The following is a 26,390-nucleotide window of genomic DNA, read 5'->3' as shown; positions in this document are numbered from 1 at the left end:
CATAGGGTTATGTTACTTGACCAGCTCGTAAGACAGAAAACAACATTTTCAGGACATGTTAAGTAGTTTGAGCATCAGATGAGAGACTATTATTGTCTTTTCTAAGTCCGAATGTAACTATAGATTTTCAAGCTGAATACAATCAAAAATGTATCAGAAACAAAATTTAAAATTTAGAAAACCTGTGTGTTTTGATAAGATTACATTTTGATTTTATTTAAACCTACATTTTTTAACAATAATTTGGTTAATACAATCAATATGATGATTGACAACTAAAAGTATTGCTTTATATAAATTTAAAAAAAAGGGCAGTTTACGCTTAAATCGCTTCATTTAAAATTTGATGACTTTAATTAAGTGCTGTTTTGCAATATGCAAATAACTTGGTGACATCCATTTCCTGTAGAAGGCTTGTGTATCAGTATTTGAAAGAAAGTCACTGCCTAGGATAAGTCTTCTTATTTCTCTCAATATCTTCCAACAAAATGAAAAACATCCAGGCCCTCCTTCAAGTTGCACAGCTTGCATAAAATCGGTAAGTCCTCACGGTAAGGAATGTAGGTTAGATTAAGGAGTTCTCTTCTTAGCCGGAACAATAACGAAATTTGTTCGATGGTATATTTTTTCGTTGAAGTAGTTTCTTTCCCTGAAATCGTAGTCTAATCTACTTTAAATCATACGGTGCAGTCAGTTTTTGGCTTGCTCCGTGTATTGTGTTCTTGAGGCTTCATTCAGACGAGCTATTAGGCGATATAAAGTTGGCTTCCAAGAGGTAAGGTTACTGTCAACATCCACCTGTTCGGCTAGTTCTGTCCAGTCTTGAAACCATCAACTTCGGGATTGGATGGCTTGAAGAACCACTTTCTTTGGGAGATAATAACTTGGCATATCTAGAGCTTTTAGGATGTAATCGATCTGCAGCTTGAGTTTTTTTATAAATAAAGGCGATAAACCCGTTTCCAGCTATATTATGTAGTTTAGCGTACTCGAATGAAGGTGGAAAATCCGTTTTATTTAAAATCTGAGCAGTTTTTCCACTTGTTCATAGTTCCGACCTCCCCAAACCTGCGCCGCATAAAACATAACTGATTCCGACACCGCTTCAAAAACCCACTATTTACTGGTGTGCGTAATTTCCTTATTATTAAAGAATTGCTTCCATGCTACGTTTATAGCTGTTTTCGCCTTAACAAGTTTGTCAGTGAAATGTTTTTCCATGCTCAAGTTCTTAGTAAAGCAGACTCCTAGATATTTGTATTCTTTCCCCAACTCTACTCTTTCCCCATTATAGTTCCATTGCTCACTTGCACCCGATCTACCACCGCCATTCTGAAAAACCATCACCTTGGATTTATTTAAATTTACCACCAAGGTTCCACCTTTTACAATATTCAGCAAGCTTATTTATCATTAGTTGAAGGGACTGCGGAGTATAACAATTTCGTCAACGAAAAGAAGAGCTTTAATGTTAACGCGTGCGTACTCAATCAATGAAGAGTGCAAACAAGCTTGGACTGAGTGCACAGCCCGGTCTAACTCCTGATTTCGTTTGGAACCATTCTGATAAACATTGGCCATTCCATACTGACGCTTCGGTAGTCTTGTATAAATTGTTTAATACTATACCGAACTTAAGAGACATTATCCTATCTGAAAAAGCTTGAAAAACAGGGCATTGCGAATCACGGTGTTGAAATCAGCTTTGAATTCAACGAAAAATGCAAATAGTTGCTCATTTCTTAATAGAAACGAGACAGCAATCGAGCGGAGCTGAAGCCAGCTTGGAATTCACTAAGCAGATTATTAGAATGTATCCATTCATTTAAACGACTGAGGAGAATCGATGAAAATATCTTATATGACGAGTTCAAAAACGAGATTCCTCTGTAGTTTTCAGGAACTCCAGTGCTTCCTTTCTTGTGAATTGGAAAAATCAAGGCATGGCTGAACTGATTTGGAATGGTTCCTTTCTCAAAGATTTGATTGAATACTGCTGTTAGGGATACAACAAGAGTATCTGTACCATATCTGTAAAATTCTGCGGGCAACTTTATGGTCCTTTAGGTTGTATATCGATATAAACACTTCTTTCACTTTTTCACTTCTTGGTGCATCTATAATATTATTTTTGAAGCCAGTTGTGGTATACTGATTCAAAAACTTATTTGGCGCATCTGGGTTTAATAGTTGCTCGAAATATATTTGCAGTTTATTTGAATTAAGATACGAGCTAATAGTAGACTTGTTACACTTTGCAAGCTTTTTCGGCAAAGAAGTTTATAATTCTGATTATACTCGATTTACTTTCCTTTTGTGAAGTTTGTATTGGACTTCCGTTTTTTTACTTTTATTCGGTATATGCTATGCCCCTTTAATGCTTTTTTCAATTTTGTTCAGGCTGGCGTCGCGTCGTATTTCTCCATCATCAGAAGTGCATCTAAACGTATTCTATAGTGTGTTTTGAAAATACCGCGAATTCCGGAGGATTCGGTAATTTCTTCCTACAATTCAACTTATATTGTCATTTTACTTTGAATTGAAGGCGAAATAACATTTTTTTAAAGATAACAAGACATTTGAATTTCTTTCTACAGCTTTCAATAAGACCTAATACATAAATTGCTTCGTTGTATTTGAATATTATCTACGCAGACATTTTTTGAACAGTGAATGATTAAAGACGCTTTTCGTTCATTCAAAACGAAAAAAGTAACGAGGCCAATATCGGTCCTTGCCCAACACCTTATAATATATGGAAAAGAATTTAAAAAGCTGATTACTGATTGGCAAGACAAATGGTTTTCTGTATATTTGTTTAAAGAAAAGTTTAAGCCTTAACGCAATTTGATAAAATTGACTTGCTGTTTGAAAGCGCAGATACTATCGACCATTTAATTATTGTCGCTGACTTCAACGTTTCACAATTACAATGGAGTCCGTCGGATGATAAAATATCATTAGTACCTACTTATTCCTCCTCTGAAAAAGAAATGTTGCTGATTAACAAATTCGCTCACTTTTTTTAAGTCACTAAGATTAACTATCTCTTCAAATGCCTTTAATTCCTCCGTTTCAGAAAGTACTCTTTTTCTATCTACCCTTGGCCAATTCCACCCCATTCTTTCTCTCACTTTTACACTCGATTGCAATAATAGTTTGATGTCGTCTGCATATTCATTTTATTTAAATTTCCGCCATACTGACTTCGTTTTACTTGGTAAACTAATCAACAATATTGATTTTATTGATTCTCAGTACTGTTTCGCCTTTCTACTTCTCAAGCTATCTTCCCAATGCTTTGGAAAGATTCGTTTACTTTTCCTGTTCATGAAAAAGGAGCAAACAAATATGTTATGAATTACCCAAGCTTTCTTAAATTCCCAAAGCTTTTCGGCAGCATTGTCCACGCTCTCTCTATTTTCGTTGTAAACCTATTATTTCTTCCCAACAACATATACAACATCCAATACAACCAATCTTACTTAATTTCTGTCTAAAACTGTAAACGCATTAGAAAAATGGAATGATGTAGACGTTATCACTAGTCTTTAGTAAATCTTTTGATAAAATCAGTCACCAAATTATTTATCTTAAACTTAAAGCCCTTGATTTTTCAACCTTTTTAGTTCATGGCCTAGATTGTATCTTGAGAACTGCCAATATAGAGTCGTTTTTAGGTTCTCAATCTCCGATCAATTAATCTCAGAAGTCTCTTAAGAGAGCCACTTTGGTCCATTATTATTTGTCTTAACTATCAACGACTTTAATTAAGTTATTGATAATTCAACTGTCTCTATTTACGCTGATGACATGAAATTAATGATATTGACTCATTTCAGACTTGGTGCGACAAAAATTTCGTAGAAATCAATATGCCGAAATGCCCATTTATAACATTTACCCGTAAGCATTCACATTTTCAACACATCTGCACCACATAAGATCTTTACTGGTTATGGAGAATACATAACTGGTATAAAAGATATAGTTCATTCTTAGTGTCGTCACGCAACCAAGAAACACAATCCCGCAAAACATCACAAACGGGTTTAGATAAACCAGGTCTTGAATTACATTTCAGGGTTTAGCTATGGCTTCGATGTTTTTGCGGCACATGTATGTATGTAAGTAATTCATATCCTTTCGATGCTCTTGATCTACTCGTAGCTGTCACCTCTACGTTGTAACCAGACTTGCATCCATCGTACCTTACATCAGAATTAAAACAATATTTTCGATAGCCCAAAGTATCTTAGGAACAATGAGGCTCAAACTTATGTCGAACACGAACATTTTTACTAACTACATATATTCAAAAACGACCATAAAGCCCAAAATTCATAAAAAGCTAAAACTAATAAAAATGCACGAATGGATAAAGGTCAATATTGGCAAATATCAAACTTCATTATAAGAGGGTTTATTTTCACCCTCCAAAATCCATGTAATTTTAAATTTATAAAATTTGAATAACTCTAAAATGTCTATACAAGTTCAAACCCCAAAATAGATTTGTTTATTCAATCTGATGATGATTCCGTATACGCTCTTTGCTTTTGCATTAACTAAATATATTGACTCCTCGGCTCTGTACATTGTGTGTTATAATAATGTGTATCAACCCTCGCAAATAAATGTGTACACACAACACCAAAGACCGAACCTGGAAGCTATCAAAAGCTGTATAAAAATAAAATTAATGGAAATTGTTGTTGACCGCATCCCGCACATCAGGACAACAAAAGGTTTTGTCAGTGTGAAATTACTGTAATGGTCATCATCCTGGCATGGAGTTGCTTTTCCTCCTCAGGGCATCACATATTTATACCATGACGACTCCCATTCATATGGTTCATACACATAATGTGTGTTATATGGGCTAATAAATGTGAACTCGCCACCGTCCGACGGCGGCGATGGCGTAGGATGCGATGCGATAGCAGCTCTACGCAACTTTTAACGCATTAGTGACACCATTTGGATCTGTCAGTGGCAGAAATGATTTAATTGAATATTTGGCCCAAGGAGGAAAGTGGAAGTGGAAGTGGTGGGTCATCCTGACTCCAACATGTACACATGATGCGGTAAGTATACACAAAAAAAATATCCTTAAAATTGATTTCACTTAATTCTTCCTGGAAACAGATAGAGACAGAGAGAAAGTTTATTCACCATGAAGCTATAGATTGGACTATATATGATGCGGTATGCGATACACCCCCGATGCATATGGAATGAGATTGAGATATATTCACCGAAATAATGAGACACTTTGGGTCCTGCAGGATCTGTTTGGATTTTAATTTTCTTTTTATTTTCCACATGCATGACATAAAACCGTAAATTTGCGCGGCCCCCGAAGCAGTACCTGTGTCATATGTCCTCTCATATTCTCGACGGAAGTTCGTCCTTCCTTGATGCAAACAAAGAAATATATCCTGCAACCCTTTGTATAGCATGAACAACAACAACAGCAATAAAACAACAACAAAAAAGCACACATTTTACAACAAAAATCAAACTTAAAATATCAAGTGCATATCCTGGATGTGGTGTGTATTTCGCCTGCTAGCGCCTCACAACAAAAGCGAAGCAGCAACCACCTCTCGTCGGTATCCGCATTATTATCCGAGAGCACATCTTGCGCCAGAGTGGTGTCATGTGAAGTGCTGATGGTTTGCTGCCGCTTGCGCTTCATGCGAGAAGGTAAGGCGAAGGCGAGTTCTATATATAAGGTTCCTGCTGCTACTACTGATACTGAAGCTGGGGTTTTAAAGATGAGCTATATATGGATGTGAGGCGAGGACGTGGACGAAGACGAACATGACAGTGACGACGAAAACGAAGACGGCTATACGCTTGCCGCTTTAGAAACAATAGCACGGCGCGAGCGAGGGGGTGGAGGATTTTCTGGGCTCAATTGTGAAGTCACGTACGTGATACGGATGCATTGTATTCGCTTTGTGACCAAGTGCAGATTTTCCTTTTCACTGTGATGATGTTGATGATGATGCATTCCGGGAAACGGAAACAGGGGAAACAACAATGTTGTTTCGGATTCTTGAACTCACACTCCTGCTTTAGCTTTTATTCGCTGCTGGCATTCGAAAAGGGTATGAGATTATAGAAGGGAAGAAATTTAAATAAGACAACATATTCTAGTAGTCAGGTACATTTGGTAGATATATAGCTAAGGATCTTATACCTACACGCGGAAAGTCTTCTTTTGCACATAAAATCCTGTACCGGTTAATTGGCAAGAAATATAAAATAGGAACTGCGTAAAACGAAAGTCACGGATGCCAGCAGATTGTTACTGCATGTGATGTGCCAGACAACAGTTATAACAGGCAATATTAGAAAGGATTTTTTTTCAAATGCCCAAAAGATCTATTGCTATATCTAGTTTGTCCTTTTTTATATATATTGTACACGTTCTCATTATTTTGTATTAACACGAAGATATTCTTCAGAAGGTGTCTTAAAATTAACGTTAGTTATAGGAAGTTTTTAAAAAATTGGATAAGTCACCTAGATTTTAGATTCAGCTAAAAGTTTACGATGTCGAAATGAACACAATTGGTCTACGTCAGGGGATTATCCAGACTTAATCAGGGGGGAGAAGTCACACATTTAAAAAAAGACGAGTTTTTGAAAATCGCTTTAAAATGTTTTTTAATGTTAGATGTAAGGAGGATGAGAAAATTTAAACTTGAATTATTAGATACTTATAGAACACTGTAGTCCAGCAAGATATGGACGACTCTTTAAATATGAAAGCATTCCAGGATTCCAACAGTTTTCTATAAATATGACATATTTAAGAGCTTCATTCCAATAGTTTCGGGGGTTTTGAGTGTACTTAATGAACAATTATGTCGAAAAGTAGTTTTTGTCCAAAAAGAATATTTTGCATGATCCTTCCTTTTGAGAATGTTTTGATCTTAAAGGAGTCAACAAAACTTGAAAATTGTAAAGAGAAAAATGTTTGGTTCTTGAATATCGGGAAAAGGGTGCATTTAGATATATGATTGCTCTAAAAATTAAATAAAAACAAATTGAGGTAAGCAAATAAGTTGAAAAGTAACTTCAGTGTGGAACTCCTCACAAGTTACACGTTGCAGAATTTCTTCTCACTTCAGTTCTAGAGAGATTCAATGCTTTTATATTAAATTAGTAGTAATGATATGTTAATTATGTTAATCAAACTATTAGTTTAACCAAAGTGTAACATTGGATGTTTTTGGGATATTTTTATTCATGAAACTCTTGTTTAAAACTCAGTTTTAGACCATCCAAAGCAAAATGTATTTGAAAACTTTTAAGATCTTAAAAGTTTCTGTATTTATTAGAAAGTCAATTTTGAAATAAAAAAAAGTCTGGAATGCGACACACCCTAATAACTTCCCAACCCGTCTGTCAATTTGTCTTGCTTAAAAGTTTGTAGGCTTACGTGTTGGGTTAAAAAAGTTGTCAGTCGAATTATTCTTAAAAATTTAAAAATTACCAACTGTTTACTAGTCTAGATTTAAACTTGTCATTGTGTTATTTACTTAAATGTACTTATCCTATTATTGTGAATTAATTTGTATTATTTTGTCAACGACTTAACTTGTAACCCATTGTAATTCTTTCCTTCGTCATTTATTCTTTACGTTAAAAATGTCGTCGTTCATTTTTTAAAGCTTTGCCGTGGCTATCACGGCACAATAAAATTGAATTAAAACCGAGAAGGTCGTAAGAAGGAGCGTGTTTTGTTTAAAGAAAAAATTATAAGTAAAGAGATTACCAAAAGTACAGTCCACATTTAAAAGGGCTTTACATTTGGTCTTTCGAGCCGGATTTAGAGATTTCCCATGTTTAGGGACAGATAACAAGACTACTGCTGGGCAGGGACAGACGCCCGTGTAAACATTTACAAATCAGGGTTGAGGGTTCATGAGGGGTTTAAAATGTTCCTCCTCTAGAATGACAGACAATGAGACACCAACATTATTTTTTATATAAAAAAATAGTTTAGTTTGAAAAGTTTTGTTAAATAGAATTTTAGTCGAAAACAAATTTTTACCAATTTAAGTAGCATTTTTTAAATTTTACAAATTGGATGAATGAAATTAATAAGAGATATCAAGAACCGCACGCCAAATTTTACCAAACTTGCATACTATTTTTTGTAGATTTAATTTTTTTTATGAAATAACTGACTTTTGGATTTTTATAAAAATAACTATTGAATATCAAAACCAATATTCTCTGTGATATAAAAAAATTTTAAGAGAATGTTTTAAATTTTGAGAAGCTATTTGAGACGAAAGTAAATTTTTACCAAGTTTTAGTATTGTTTTTTGTTAGGTTTTTATATAAAGAAAAATATCAATTAGATTTTCTCCAAATTTTACTGAATATATCTCAAAGTTTCGAAAAGATATTTGAGTCGAAAATCAATTTTTGCCAACTTATGGTAAATTTTCTTTTATCTTTTTTATCTTTTATCTCAAAGTTTTGGAAATATATTTTAATCGAAAATCAATTTTTACTAACTTTTATTAATTTTCTTTCTTAGGTTTTTATTTTTTGTAAAAAAAACTATCAATTCGATTTTTTTTACAAAATTATTTACAACGTTGAAATAAAATATTTCTTATAAGCTAAAATTAGTTGGAAGCCATAATCTTAAAAATTTGGAAAAGATATTTGAGTCGAACATTAATTTTTACCCACTCTGTTAAATTTTCTTTTAAGTTTTTATTTTTTGTAAAAAAAACTATCAATTCGATTTTTTCCAATTTTTCCAGAATGTTGAAAACAATATTTAATATAAGTAAAAATTAGTTGAAAGTTAAATTTTTAAAGAGATATTTAAGTCGAAATTCAATTGTTATTAACTTTGACTAATGTTTTTTTAGGTTTTTTATTTTTTATAAAAAAAAAACTGTCAATTCGATTTTCTCAAAATCTATATATATAAAAAAAAACACCGTCGCAATTTTATTGAGAGCCCTTTCTTTGCCTTTGAACCTCTAAAAACGAATCTATAAAGCTGAGAGTACTGTTATCAGCGAAATAATTTAATTTATAAAAATAAAGACGAGTGTCGAAGAGAAAACAGAGCAGATCACTCCAGCCTTTATTTTCTGGATATCAGATTTCTACCCGTCCAGGTCCAATACTACTTGAATTGAACGATTCGAGAAACAATTTCTAACACAACTGAGAAGAGATTCATCAATACCAAAAGCACGCATTTTCGATAAGAAAGCTTAATGTCGAACTCTGTTAAATGGTTTTTCAATATCAACTGGAATAAGTGTTTGAAAGACTTGGAAAGAATGGTGGTAAGTGCAATCGGAAGATAATCAGAGTGGGGGCAGAATTCGCCTTTTATTTAAACATTCGCATTCCATTCGCTCTCGGAAAGAGACCTGGGATGGAATCGGCTAAGTTGATAGTTGATTATGATTTTTTTAAAGGTCAAATTGACTACCTTTTTTATTCCTTCAGTGTAAGATAATTCAACTCAATTCAATTCGATTGCACAATTTCAGATTCATATTGTCAGAATTCGTTGTTGCCTTGGTAAAATTTTCAATTTATTCTTATAAAATATCTAAATAAAAGTTTGAAATTGTCTGATTTTGACTAAAATTCCTACTTTTCTTGTTTTTTGGAATGCCGCAAGCTTGGTCTGTCGCAGGAATGTGTGACAACCTTAAATAACACTATTTATGTTTGGCACTTGCAATTAGGAGATTGCTTTCAGTTCTAGCTATTTCCATCACAAACTATTTGTTGTGGAGTGATCTAATATTCGACAATGCCAAAAAATCTACTAAGTGTTTAAATTTTCTACGACGATGCATGAAGTTTTTATACCTTTTGATCTGGCTGTAATTTTATTTGTTCAAAACTCGAATATTATTCTCATATTTGGATAGAATTTAAAAGGAGCTTCGAAAATGAGAGGCGATCCTTCTATTACTGAAACATTTCCACCTCTTGAACATCTTCGCAAGGTTTTATTTTCATAAACAATGTTCTAGTAAAGTAACCAGTTGTATTACTCCCCTCAAACAATTCACGTAATCAATTTAACAATTTATTTGAAGAATCGAGTAACATGTTAGGGACCTAGTGCGAATCATCAAAATCGGACCAGAACGTCTTCAGTTTTTATATTTATAAATGCAAACTCTTCTTGAAAATTGTATATATTTTTTTGTGTGACTATTTGAATTTATTTGAAAGTTAGATCAATATTAAAAAAGGAGCAGAATCCTGAATTGAATTTTCAGCAGACTTGTAAAGGAATGCAATCTTCAAAGCATAAAAATCACTGTGATCATTTATTCGCATGAATGAATTCAGTTATTGCAATCAAGAATGCAATCATTTAATTCAATAAATAAATTGCAAGTTTCCGAACGACGGACGAAGTTTCCTAAATCTTCAGGATAGGTTACGGATATCGTAACTGAACTCCATCCCGCTATGGAAACGGAAATTACGACTCGGATAGTTAATGATAACTCGTTGACGACTTTTGGCTATTGTACCCGGAAAAAGACTGGTTTCTGGAATTTGAGGACACTTTTGGACGCAGCAAGTGAAGGTCCGCACAATGCCAGATTCCTCCAATCCAGAGAGAGAATTTATCCGGTGCAGGTTAGATATCTTAGGGTTGACCGAAGTGTAATGGTTGGGATAGTTGGTTGGGTAAATAATAGTTACCCTTACATCAAATTGAAGATCGCTAGACTACAGGATCCCACGACCGTCAACAGTTCGTGGACCACCTATATCACGAAATGAGAACAATGAACAGCACAGTACATGATGACATCGAACAATATTGGAATGCTGTGAAAAATGTTTTCATTTCATGTGCTGACAGAATAGTCGGTCGGAAAGAAGGAAGCGACAACACCTGGTTTTCAAAAGAATCTTGGGCAAGGATCAACGAAAGCGTTAAGGGTTTGAATAACTGCTGCACAAGAGGAAGAAAGAAATGAGCTGGAGTCTTCGTACCACATGAAAAAGAAAAAGGTTCACCGCAGTGTGCGCCGTGACAAGCGAAACTACATCAACGCATTGTCGCAAAAAGCAGAAGATGCTGCAAATAGATGTGACAGCCGAACCGTTTATTGAATAACCAAAGAGTTGAGCACACAGCTCAAAGCAAAACCTGTTAAAAGAAGTAGACGGTATACTTTGCTAAGTGGAAAGAACACTTTTCCTCGGTCTTAAAACGTGTGTTTGCAAACAACGTGCAGCCAATGCCATCTGAAGCGAGCGAACAAAATAATCCCCGAATCCGCACCACGCCTCCCAGTAAAGTTGAGATATTTGCCGCAATTAATGCACTTAAGAACAACAAATCGGTAGGAATTCCCGCATCCCATAAAAAACTAATTTCTATAATTAAAGCAACATATGCTGGATCGAAATGAAACGTTCTGCACGATGGCAGGTTTTCAGATGATTTTTAAATCCGTAGCGGAGTCAGACAGGGCCAATACTGTTTTTGTAAGTGATAAGCGATGTACTGCGCTCAGCGCTGTCAGATAGCGGAGGGATGCCATGGACTTTGACATCCTATTTAAAGCACTTGGGTTACGCCGTCGATATTTGCTTACTCACTCATAGGATTATGGATAACCATCAAATGACAACAAGTGTGGAGAGAGAAGCAGAAGTTATGGGGCTGAAAATTAATTCCGGGAAAACAAAAATGCTCAACCCCGGAATCCAACCATCCTCTCAAATAAATATTCCCTCTCAACCGATTTAAACAAGTTGAGAGCTTTCAATACCTTGGAGGTTTCGTCTTCATCAAAGGCGGAATTGAACAAGACGTCATCTGCCGCATCGGCAAAGCAAAAGCGACGTTCGGTATGCAGCTGAAAAACAAAGCTACGACTGTTTCGCACAAATATCGAATCGGTTCTTCTTTATAAGTGCAGCACCTGGAAGGTTACTTCAGCCATTAAAAAAAAGCTTCAAACCTTCGTGGATAGATATCTTCACCGTATATCAAATGAGATCCTTCATAGGTCAGGTCAGGAACCTTTAGACTATATTATATGAAGGGGTAAGTATGGCAATGGATTGGACATACGATTCGAAAAGGTAACGATTGCAGGTCAAGAAATGCAGTGGAATCAGCTCACACAAGAAGAAAGAAGAGTTGGACGACCGAGAAGCACTTGGCGTAGGACAGTCGAGGAGGAATCAGCATCACTAGGCAAAGGTTAAGTCGGTTTGTCATTTCATAATTATTAGACAATTACTTTAAAAAAAAGTTCGAAAATCGTGCAAAATTAAATAATTTCTTAAGCATTGTACAAAAATAGGTACTTTTTTAAATTGAGATTACGCATGGGTTTTAATCGTTTTCCTTTAATTAAGAATCATTAAAATCCAAGTTTTTGCATGTTCTTTTGAAGAAAATCAGTTTTCTAATGAGCCATTTCCCAAAGCCCATGTCTTTTGGCAAATCTTACCCTTTATCATTTTCAAAAGTATAAAAATGAGTTAATTGTACCATTTACTTCGTGTTATATTACATTTTGTTCCCTTTATAGTCTCGACAAAGACAAAATTTGTCAACATAAGATACGTTATGTTTATGGACAATTGCCCCCTTAAAGTATGCAGTAACACATACTTGAAATATAATTATACTTCTGTTTAATTTCCAACCGCAATAATGGTGTCTTAAGAGTGTCCTCTTTTATAAATACGATGATGATGGTGGAGATCAAAGCAATTCAAAAATATAATTAAAGAAAAAAAATATCATTTCGCTTCAAAAGAGATTCTCTATATATTTACCTATGTATTGTATATATATGATTAAGAAAAAGGAGATTATAATTTATAAAACATCTTCGAAAAATGCACTAATTATACGTGTGCATCCGGCTATTATGAATTAAATAAAATAATTACTTTAATTAAATTTTTCTCAAAAGAATGTCTAATATTAGGAGACGTTCGTCGTCAAAAGGATTCTTCAGTATGTGAACTGTATGGCTTCTCTTCTCTTTTACATCGCCCACTTTTCAAATACCTAAAGTATATAGAAGTAGGAAAGGAACCTACCTATACCCACCTGCAGAGAATCATAGGAACCCCCAGCTCATGCTCTGTGATGGCGTGTCCTTCAGTTCTATGATCCTTACATTAAATTCCAATTTAAGTAAAAGACTTCATATAATTGCAACTTATGCACTCGCCTCAAGTTCAACTTTTCATCATCATCACACACAGAGCTTCTAGCTCGTTTTCGTTTTGATATAATTATTGCAAACTTTTTATATAAAATGTACTATATAAAGTGTACAGTGTACAGTACACATTTAATTAAAAAGAAATCCAATAAACAGTAATTAAAAACTAAAACCATGTGTACCTGCCGCTCACAGTGCAGTGCTATATGTACTCTACCTATCAGTTCAGTTAAGTTTTGAAATAAAGAAAAGGAAAAAATTATAGAAAAATAAAAAAAGTAACCATTAACCATCAGCGTTAACCCATTCACATCAAAGTTCAGGAAGAGAGGACTATGATGATGAGGACGATAAGGACGATGAGAACGACGATGACGACGCACGCGGAACCAAACGGAAGCAAGAACAATTTTTTTTTTAAGATGTTTTTGGAGCTTTGCCCGAGCAGCATCCGTCTTAGCAATCTAGATTATACCTAACCTGATACATGTACTGATATACTCTATATAGTGTACATGTACTGTACATATGTATATAGCGAAGGTGCCTCTTCAAAATTAATTATCACGCTTAACATCTCCCAATTTGTGAACCAAATAGAAAATAAAAAAAAAATTCGAAACGAAAAATGAAAAAGGATTTACCAGGGCACCTCCTCACTTTCTCCGGCAATAAAGCCAAAACCAAAACATCAGACGGGTTATACCTACAACTCGTATAGAAAAAGGACGATAGAGACGGATGACGACGAAATACTATGTTGCCACTCGAGATCCTTTTTATTTCAATTTTTATTTCATTATAATTATAAATGTCTCAAAGGGACGTAATTAACCTCTTGAGGGAGAGATGGCTCATGGGCTTACAATAAGGAGAGCACACCTTTGAAAAATTTACACGAGCCCCTCCCATGCTTCTGAACAAAAATTCAAAGAATGTAATTTTTGCATTACACACGTATATAAAAGTGATGAAAAAATGTCCTTAAGTTGGATGACATCCAGAAGACAGGCGAGGTTATAATATTACTTCAAATTCATCTTCATCAGGGACGTCATGTCTTTATGGAAATATCATGTGATAGCCTATGGCGCTCTGAATATGTTGAGGGGCGACATAATGTCGAATGGATTAATTCTGCAAAGTACCAACAAGTTGATTCAGGATGATAAGCTAGTGTTTGTTACACCTTTCAAAGCATACTACACTGAAAAAAAAGGTACGTAATAATGATGTAAAACTACATTGTCCCAGTGTTTTTTACATTATTTTTCAGCCGATGTTGAAGAACATTGGGCCAATGTATTGCAGTACATTACTTGATGTAAGCTTACATTGAGTAATGTACAATACATTGAGGCAATGTAAAAAATACATTAAGCTGATTTTTGGATCCCAATGTATATTATGCATTAAGTTAATGTATGGTACATTGAAATAATGCAACAAGTACATTAAACCATAAAAAAGCTTTGCTGGAAGCTTCATAGGTTTTTCAATGAATTTATGTAAAGTACATTGAGCCAATGTACAAAGTTGATTGATCCAATGTATTTGGTACATAAAATTAAAAAAAAAAATTATAAAACAGGTTTTAATTATGTACAGTACATTTATCCAGTGTACTAGATACATTGATCCAATGTACTAGCTACATCTATGCAGTGTACTAGGTACATTGATCCAATGTACTAGGTACATTGATCCTATGTACTAGGTACATTGATCCAATGTACTAGGTACATTGATCCAATGTACTAGGTACATTGATCCAATGTACTAGGTACATTGATCCTATGTACAAGGTACATTGATCCAATGTACTAGGTACATTGATCCAATGTACTAGGTACATTGATCCAATGTACTAGGTACATTGATCCTATGTACAAGGTACATTGATCCAATGTACTAGGTACATTGATCCAATGTACTAGGTACATTGATCCTATGTACAAGGTACATTGAACCAATGTACTAGGTACATTGATCCAATGTACTAGGTACATTGATCCAATGTACTAGGCACATTGATCCAATGTACTAGGTACATTGATCCAATGTACTAGGTGCATTGATCCAATGTACTAGGTACATTGATCCAATGTACTAGGTACATTGATCCCATGTACTAGGTACATTGATCCAATGTAGTAGGTACATTGATCCAATGTACTAGGTACATTGATCCAATGTACTTGGTACATTGATCAAATGTACTAGGTACATTGATCCAATGTACTAGGTACATTGATCCAATGTACTAGGTACATTGATCCTATGTACAAGGTACATTGATCCAATGTACTAGGTACATTGATCCAATGTACTAGGTACATTGATCCAATGTACTAGGTACATTGATCCAATGTACTAGGTACATTGATCCAATGTACTAGGTACATTGAACCAATGTACTAGGTACATTGATCCAATGTACTACATACTTTTATAGAATGTACTAGGTACATTTATCCAATGTACTAGGTACATTTATCCAATGTACTAGGTAGATAATGGTAATTTTTTTCATACTTACTTAATGTCCTTAAACTTCTTCAATCTTACATCTACGAGTGCTAAAAATTTCAAAAATGTCTCAATACAATAACAACACAAGAAGGTTACTTTTGCATTGGAATGGTTCGATTTATTGTAAGAGTTTTTTTGTTATATAAATAATAATAAATAAATATTTTTAAATGTTAATATAATATTAGTATTAATAATAGAATATAAAGTCAAAGTTTATTCACAATTTTTCTTTTTTTTCAAGGAAATCTATAAGAATTTGAATTCTGGGATTGGATGATGTTGGTGTAATTTTATAAAAAAATAACTGAATAAAAGTCCAAAATGAAGAACATGCAATTGGATAGTGCAAATTAAAAAGATGAAAAGTTTCATCCTTTCTCGACTAATTTGGTCGATGCGAAAATTACAGAACATAATCACTGAATGAAAATGTTAAATTTGAAGTAATAAATAGAAAAAAATAAAAAAATATGCCATTTTAATATAATTTTGAAGAAGTTTCATTTTTGTTCTATTTTAAGTGAAGTGACAATCGACTGGCACGAAAAATGAATTTGCTTCAGGAAAACACATTATCCAATGCATTTTTAACAATAAAATAATAATTAACATGAACAAAAAGTTCGAATGATTTTGTTTCGATTACTATTTATTTCACTGACAGAATTGTGGACGAAAAATGTGTTCAAAATTATGTTAAAATGACATAATGAACAAAAAGTTCAAATGATTTTGTTTCGGTTACTATTTATTCCACTGAGAGAATTGTGGACGAAAAATGTGTTCGTGTGCATTTCAATACGACAAATTCAATGTACTAAATATATTGGCGCAGTGTCAATTGTACATTGCCGCAATGTATCCTTGCATTGAGACAATTTAAAAAAAAGTGAATTGGAACCATGTACCTATTACATTGATTTTAATGTAAGTACATTGAGCCAATGTACAAATATCCGAGTTCAACTTGCGAAAGTTCAAATATTTACTTTAATTCATTGTACATTGGCGCAATGTACTTAATACATTGGTTCAATGTACTAAATACATTGGCACAGTGTCAATTATACATTGCCGCAATGTATCCTTGCATTGAGACAATTTAAAAAAAAGTGAATTGGAACCATGTACCCATTACATTGATTTTAATGTAAGTACATTGAGCCAATGTACAAATATCCGAGTTCAACTTGCGAAAGTTCAAATATTTACTTTAATTCATTGTACATTGGCGCAATGTACTTAATACATTGGTTCAATGTACTAAATACATTGGCACAGTGTCAATTGTACATTGCCGCAATGTATCCTTGCATTGAGACAATTTAAAAAAAAGTGAATTGGAACCATGTACCTATTACATTGATTTTAATGTAAGTACATTGAGCCAATGTACAAATATCCGAGTTCAACTTGCGAAAGTTCAAATATTTACTTTAATTCATTGTACATTGGCGCAATGTACTTAATACATTGGTTAAATGTACTAAATACATTGGCGCAGTGTCAATTGTACATTGCCGCAATGTATCTTTGCATTGAGACAATTTAAAAAAAGTGAATTGGAACCATGTACCCATTACATTGATTTTAATGTAAGTACATTGAGCCAATGTACAAATATCCGAGTTCAACTTGCGAAAGTTCAAATATTTACTTTAATTCATTGTACATTGGCGCAATATACTTAATACATTGGTTCAATGTACTAAATACATTGGCACAGTGTCAATTGTACATTGCCGCAATGTATCCTTGCATTGAGACAATTTAAAAAAAAGTGAATTGGAACCATGTACCTATTACATTGATTTTAATGTAAGTACATTGAGCCAATGTACAAATATCCGAGTTCAACTTGCGAAAGTTCAAATATTTACTTTAATTCATTGTACATTGGCGCAATGTACTTAATACATTGGTTCAATGTACTAAATACATTGGCGCAGTGTCAATTGTACATTGCCGCAATGTATCTTTGCATTGAGACAATTTAAAAAAAGTGAATTGGAACCATGTACCCATTACATTGATTTTAATGTAAGTACATTGAGCCAATGTACAAATATCCGAGTTCAACTTGCGAAAGTTCAAATATTTACTTTAATTCATTGTACATTGGCGCAATGTACTTAATACATTGGTTCAATGTACTAAATACATTGGCACAGTGTCAATTGTACATTGCCGCAATGTATCCTTGCATTGAGACAATTTAAAAAAAAGTGAATTGGAACCATGTACCTATTACATTGATTTTAATGTAAGTACATTGAGCCAATGTACAAATTTCCGAGTTCAACTTGCGAAAGTTCAAATATTTACTTTAATTCATTGTACATTGGCGCAATGTACTTAATACATTGGTTCAATGTACTAAATACATTGGCACAGTGTCAATTGTACATTGCCGCAATGTATCCTTGCATTGAGACAATTTAAAAAAAAAGTGAATTGGAACCATGTACCTATTACATTGATTTTAATGTAAGTACATTGAGCCAATGTACAAATATCCGAGTTCAACTTGCGAAAGTTCAAATATTTACTTTAATTCATTGTACATTGGCGCAATGTACTTAATACATTGGTTCAATGTACTAAATACACTGGCGCAGTGTCAATTGTACATTGCCGCAATGTATCTTTGCATTGAGACAATTTAAAAAAAGTGAATTGGAACCATGTACCCATTACATTGATTTTAATGTAAGTACATTGAGCCAATGTACAAATATCCGAGTTCAACTTGCGAAAGTTCAAATATTTACTTTAATTCATTGTACATTGGCGCAATGTACTTAATACATTGGTTCAATGTACTAAATACATTGGCACAGTGTCAATTGTACATTGCCGCAATGTATCCTTGCATTGAGACAATTTAAAAAAAAGTGAATTGGAACCATGTACCTATTACATTGATTTTAATGTAAGTACATTGAGCCAATGTACAAATTTCCGAGTTCAACTTGCGAAAGTTCAAATATTTACTTTAATTCATTGTACATTGGCGCAATGTACATAATACATTGGTTCAATGTACTAAATACATTGGCACAGTGTCAATTGTACATTGCCACAATGTATCCTTGCATTGAGACAATTTAAAAAAAAGTGAATTGGAACCATGTACCTATTACATTGATTTTAATTTAAGTACATTGAGCCAATGTACAAATATCCGAGTTCAACTTGCGAAAGTTCAAATATTTACTTTAATTCATTGTACATTGGCGCAATGTACTTAATACATTGGTTCAATGTACTAAATACATTGGCGCAGTGTCAATTGTACATTGCCGCAATGTATCCTTGCATTGAGACAATTTAAAAAAAAGTGAATTGGAACCATGTACCTATTACATTGATTTTAATGTAAGTACATTGAGTCAATGTACAAATTTCCGAGTTCAACTTGCGAAAGTTCAAATATTTACTTTTAATTCATTGTACATTGGCGCAATGTACTTAATACATTGGTTCAATGTATTAAATACATTGGCACAGTGTCAATTGTACATTGCCGCAATGTATCTTTGCATTGAGACAATTTAAAAAAAGTGAATTGGAACAATGTACCTATTACATTGATTTTAATGTAAATACATTGATTCAATGTATGATCTTTTGAAATCGTTACATCAATTAACGAAAAAGTACATTGAAATTCAAATTGAGTCGATTTCCCCAATTTTTAGTATGAGAGTCGATCAACGTACCATATAACATTGAAATAATGTACGGTACATTGAAACCAAATAATTTTGGTACATTGTTCCAATGTTTGGTATATTGGCTGAATGTTTTTAACATTGTCCCAATGCAAAACAGCTCAATGTAAGGCATACATCGATATTATGTACCATTTTTTTTTCAGTGTAGCTGAGCCACAAAACGTTGCTCTGCTTTGTGATGTATGTAGGTTATTTGACACTTTATTCAAGTTTTGTAAATATTCCAAACAGTTTATCGATGCGTTATAATTTTAGAGGAAGGCATTTTTGTCTTTTTTGATCATATAGCCACTATCCAGCTCCCTATTCACTTTCAGAGATTGGAATATTTGGTCTAAGCCAATATTTTACTGTTTGCATAAGAAGCCATTTCTCTATGCCATTTGTACCAACCCAGTAAAAACAAAATTGGTGATCAAACATCTCCTTTTCTTAATCCTTGGCGCACCTTGATTAAATCAGGACCTTGGATTATTGTAACACACGGTAAGCTATCTAACTATCTCTTCATGAATTATATAAAAAATGTGGAAGACACCGAGTCAGCCAATGCGAAATTGAAGTCTCTTGAGTATTGACTCCATAATAAATAAATTAGGTGGCGTAAAAGCTATCATAGAGAACAAAGGCCTAGTGACTTACAACTCCTAACCATTCCTGTGTTCGAGTCATTTCAGGGATGGAGAGTATGCTAGATCCGAACGGCTTATTTGAGAAAGCACGTTTCATGTCTTGGGAGATTTTTCAATTCCTCACAAGAGGCAGTACACGTGAAAAACTTTTGGGTGACCCACACAGTGATTCTATTCAAGACCTTCGGCGTGACAATCCTGCTTCTAACCTTAAGGCCACGGGCTAGTTATCCTTTCTCTTAATCCCTTCAGAACAATAGTGTTGTCATTAATTTCGAAAACACGGATCGAAGGTTATACGAAGTTATTTACTATAATTTTTAAGATGTCCTCTAGTCGTTGGTATCTTAATGACTACACTGCTACCAGTCTTTAATATAAGTCACATTATCTCAAACATTTCACATCTTACTTACTTTACGTAAATAAATAAATAAATAAATTGGGTGGCGCGACAGTCCGTTGAGAACCAAGGCCTAGTGACTTACAACTCTCAACCATTCCTGTGTGCGAGTATTGTTGTCAGGAATGGAGGGGACCTACAGTTTATATGCCGACTCCGAACGGCTAATTTTGAGAAAGCACTTTTTCATGACAATAGTTACTCTTGGAGAAATTGTCAATTCCTCGCAAGAGGCAGTACCCGTGAAAAGACTTTAGATGGCATAGGCAGGGATCGAACCCAAGACCTCTAGCATGACAGTCCAACGCACTAACCATCATGCCACGGGTACCACACTTACTTTACGTAGGTGGGGCTAAATACCGGGTGGACCTTGGCCGCAACCGACTCCGTCTGCAGCCAGCTCGATCCTTAGCTACATAGCTGTCTCTAATTATGCACGCCAAGTTGGTTCAGGTCCTCTCTTATCGGCCGGCGCATAGTGGTGCGAGACAGGAAAAAAGTCTTTTTAAGAAGACATATTTATCCTTTTAAATTTTTATGTTTAAGCACTCTTATATAACCCGAGCGTAGATATACAAGCCCTCAAAGTTGAAAAATAATTTTACTCAAATCGCGAACCGTATTTTCAACAAATTTTGAGATTGTTTTTTCCAAAGTTCCTTTAAATAAATTCTCTATCTTCTTAAATAATTTAATTGTTCTATTTTCGATTATCTAAAAAAAAAATTGATTATTTATAAAAGATAGCTTCTATAAGTAGTCTGAAGCTTTAGCACTAGGAAAAAATGCGTTTTTTTAAACTTTTTGATTTAAAAAAAGCGCCAAAAGATACTAAGAAAGTAAGTATGCCAGCATATGCTGCATACGTTCATGTTAAAGCACAGAAAAAATCAGCTGCAAATACGTGCAGATGTGGAAGTTGTAATCAAAAATATTTCACTGAATCGGATTTCAAAAAACTGCGTTTTGACGGTGGTGTTTACCAAAAAGTTTGATTTCTTCGTTATTAATTGTCAGAATGAACTGGTTAAACCCATTATTTTAAGAAAAAATGTCAAACTTTATTTTAAAAATAAAATAAAATTAATACATTGACCCAGGGTCTGAGAATTCCGATTTATTTCTGCCCGGAAAATTTGTTCAACTTTGAACTCAATTTTCTTGGAAACAACACACGAAAAACAATATAGTTTTATAATATTTAAAATTATATGATAGAGCTTAATACAAAATAAAGAAAAGGATTAGGGATAATCCTTTATTTTTTAATTTTTTGCTAAAAGGCAAGTAGAAATAAAAAAGGTGTTATTTTCAAAGTTTTATTGCTTTGTTTTTGTTATGTACTGGGTAATATTGTATTACCTGGCTTATTAGAATAAAATCTCTGACTTAAATCTATATATATAAAGGATTAAATTAAAAAAAATGCAGTATTGACCATTTGTGCAAGGTGTTTAAGAAAAACGTTTACTCTTTGATCAACCAATCTTCCTGTTTCATATGTGGAACTATAACTTCTGGAATGTATAACCTGACAAATATAAGAACCAAAGCTGTAAACGGGGAAGCTTTGAAAATGGGAATGTCTCCTCTTCACGCTCGGATAAAATTTATGGAGTGTATCCTCCATGTTGCCTACAATTTGCCATTTAAAGCATGGAGAACCAACAATGAGACCCGCCATATTAGAGATGCTCAGAAGAAGAAAATTCAGCAGGAGTTTCGTGAAAAACTGGGCATCATTGTCGATCTTGTAAAACAGGGTACGGGGACAAGATTTTTTGCAAATCGAACCATGACTTCAGAAATCACTGGAGTTAATGAATCCCTAATTCGGCGGTTTGCTGTTGTCCTTGAAGTAATAACGTCGAATGAAAAATTAGATTTGAAAAAAAATGCAGCTTGCATGTGGGAAACTGCTGAACTGTTTGTTGAGAAATATAAATGGTACAATATGCCAGCAACCGTACATAAGGTTTTGATCCATGGAGAAGAAATAATTAAAAGCTGGTGCATTTCCTGTTTGATCGCTCTCCGAGGAAGCCCAAGAATGCCGAAATAATGATTATAAAGCCTACCGCAGGTTTCATTCGAGAAAATGCAGCCGAATTGCGACGAATAAAGATGTGATGCATCATATACTCATATCCACCACGGTCTTCCTCTACTGCGCCACCGCCGTCGCTCGCGATTGGATTTGAAGACCTTCCGGGCGTTGATAGGCATTCGCATGTACAGCCGTCTTAGCCGTTGGAATTTTGTACTTTTAAATAGGTCAATGTCGGTGTAAACCCGTACAAATTGTCGATGTTATTTCCCCTCCACTCTCGATCTATGGTGACGGGACCAAAAATCACCGAATAATTTTTCTCTCGAATCATCCTAAGACAGGAGTGTTCCACTCAACAGAAGAATTTGCGGTTATTTTAAAAAAAAATAATAATAATGGTCAACAAAATTTTACCTTTTTTTTGCCACACGGCCTTTTTTTGATATTTTTTGCTTTAGTTGGTGATCAAAAGAAAACAGAAATAGTTAAAAAAAATTTGTTGGCCAAAGATTTTATTTTATTGAGTAATTTAAAATATTGCGAAATAATACAGATCTTGTTAATCAAAACTGTATTTTTTTTATAAATAACTTAATAAATCTTAGATTTTCTTCCATGTTTCGCTTCTGGTTGGCCCAGCAGTGATCCGCTAACATATTTGGGTTCCATTTGCCCTAGTTCCGGTCTTCCATATTTAAAATGTGTTGATGGAACCTGTCACCGTGTTCGTCGCTGGCAGGCACTAAATTGTCAGGAAAAAAATCCAGGTGGGAGTCTAAAAAGTGGATCTTAAGTGACATGTTGCAACCCAACAGCTAGCCAACTCCCTATAGCTGTCACTCTTGTGGTTGCCCAACAAATTTGCAACAACATTTTTAAAAGCCTTCCATGCAGATTTTTCTAAATCGCTTAGTTTTTAGACGAGATCCTAATAGTTCTGATTGTTTTTTGGACAAATTTAGATTCCGAACTAAATCATTTTAGTCTCCTTGAGTTATGAAATGTGGCACGTTTACGATTCCTTTAAACTGAAAATCATCGTCGTCGTCAACACATTTACCTGAAGTGGACGGGTAAGAATGGTCATTCTCCACAGACGTAGTTGCAACTAGTAATAGTTCTGGCAATTTTTTACAACGAGAGACTGGTCTTATAGCCGAAGATAAGTTAGGGTAAATAACAGTATTTTTTTCTTGTATTCTATACCGTTTATGTCAGTGAGACAAAATTAGCAATCAGGAACGTAATCTTGCTGTTCAGTCCATATCATGGGTACTGCAAACGGCATAGGTCGTGCGCCTTTCTTCCAGTCGGTTGAATTTTTCACACACGTTATGCAACAGATATAAGGAGCCCAGGATTTGTCTTGATGGGAGACAGAAAAACCAAAACATTGGTGATAACACTAGAACACAAGATTCGTAAAGTTTCGTCTTTGTTTTTTGAATGTCAGTTCTTCGCAAACATAACATAAATAGATAGGATCATTGTTACACATCCTCGACATGTTCACTGGGTTAAAAACAAAAAAATGCTAAAACAAAAAGGTGTTAAAATGCAACCACAAATATTTTTAAAACGGTTTACTTGGAAGCGCTTCTGTTAATTTGCTGCGTTAGTACAAGTTTTGAGTTATACCGTATCACAACAAAACTGAGGCTAATTGACACTATCAAAGTTCGTGTGACAAAACTAGTGTTGACCAGTGTAATTAAGCAGCCTTGTTTGTATACCTTTTAAAAAAGTCTTCTAGATTAACTCAAATTCGTAACATCTTTTTTTTATTTTGTCAACTAAGATAAACGGAAACAATTCGTTTTGCTTACAAAAGAGATCATGTAAGTTAACTTAAGAGCTTTTGTTTTTTAAAGGTTTGTAGTTTTTCAATAATTTTTCAATAACTTAAGATAGTAGGGAGAGTGGGTACACGTAACACGGGCGGTTGTAACATTGAACTTTAAAAACACCCTGAGACTGTATACGTTCAATTTTAAATGTAGACATTTTGGCAATTCGGTCCTAAATGCACCCACGAAAATCCAAACGTCAAAGTGGTGAATTGTACCAGATAAAGTTGAAAACGTGAAATTCTGTCGTAATTTTTTTGTTTGTGTTATTTTTCGTTGTATTTTTTCGAATAACATTGTTTTTAGAAAATGGTAGCTGTGATATTGGAGTTAATTTTTTTGATTTTTTTCTTTATTAAATGTTAAAAGTGTTTGTGGTCGACCCAATAGTTTTTTTTTTAAATTTCATATTCAATATAAGAAAACCAGATGTGGACTGTTGTGACATTTTTGACTGGACGTTTGTAACATGTGACAAATGTCCACCCAAAAAATACCAATGTGACAGTTCTTGTTTTGATTCTCAATTAATATTGTAGGAACTTTCAATTAATAAATTACCATGATTTCCCTTTCGGGAGTATTAAATGCCACGAAAAAGAACCAGGTGAACCTCTCGAGGCAAAGTGTGAAGTGTTTCAAAGGTTTATAATATCTGCCACGTTACTTGAAGTTGTTTTGTTCAGAAAACTCAATTTTTGTTTAGACTCCCTGAAAACACTGTTTACCTAGTTGTGAAATACAGGTCCCAATAAACTTTTTACACATCATAACAAAGTACGTATTTATAAAATTAAAAAAAAAAACATAGAATTGTTTTCATGTTTTTTATTTTCTATCAAAGGGAAAATTGGAAACATACATAAATCATTGTGCTGATTTATATAAGTGTTTTCGAAAACTAGCGTACCAGGTGTCAAGCTATTATAAACTACAAAACCAGCTTATTATAATATGAATCAAATTGCAGGTGAAGAATGGCTAAAATCTTTTCTAAAACGCAATAAGATCGTTGCCATTCGAAAACCTGAAATATCCAGTTTAGCACCCTAAACTTCAACAAACCTAATGGGTCAAAGTTCTTCAATAATTTGCTTGATGTTATGGATCGTTTCAAATTTCAAGGCTGATATACCATAAGATTGACACTTTCTTTTATAAATTGGTATGTAATTTTTTTAAACAGAGTTTTCTCTTTTAATTCGTTAAATTTATGTGATGTTACAACCGTCCTTTAATCGTGTTACAATCCGTACGACATAAAGGACGGTTGTAAAATTTGACTCTCACTTCTTTTTTCCAGCATTCACTCGGGGAAAGGATAAAGTTGGATGTCAAATTAGTATTTATTGGTAGCCAAATGTCCACTTATCAATATATGTGTTGTCTTATTTTGTTATGTCTTTTGATTTAAAAGTTATTGTACAAAACGTACAAATTGTTACTTTCGCACCCACTCTCCCTATTATTACCATTTTCCTTAACTTTCACATATGTTTATTTAAATATTCAAACCATGTACCTATATGTGCCGACATTTCTTCCTACAAATATCGTTCAGGCGCTATGTAATGCCGGGACCTTCAATGTTCTTATAATACTATCAAAAGAAGTATCAAACAGAGGGTTTGAGGAATCCTTGAATAGATAGAAATAAGAGCAAAATAATAAGAAAAAAACGTTTATGTGCATAGGGATTCAATAGGCATTCGCATGCCAGGTACGGTTTTATTTTAGTAAAATATTTTCAGTATTTTCATCATAGTTTGTTTTTAAAACCTTAAAGTAAAATGACTTTATCATAATATTTTAACGTACCTAAAAGAATTTAAAAAAAAAAAAACCTTTTTTTCGGGGAGTAAATAAAAATTAAAACAAGATATTATTTATGTTCTGGTGCGTATTTACGCGCCTCGAAAAATAAATGTTTATTCAGTGGAAATATTTAAAA

Source organism: Eupeodes corollae, chromosome 1 (genome assembly GCF_945859685.1).
Source record: "Eupeodes corollae chromosome 1, idEupCoro1.1, whole genome shotgun sequence".
Classification (NCBI taxonomy): Eukaryota; Metazoa; Arthropoda; class Insecta; order Diptera; family Syrphidae; genus Eupeodes; species Eupeodes corollae.
The sequence above is the reverse complement of the archived record's forward strand: the minus strand, read 5'-3'. Positions refer to the sequence as shown.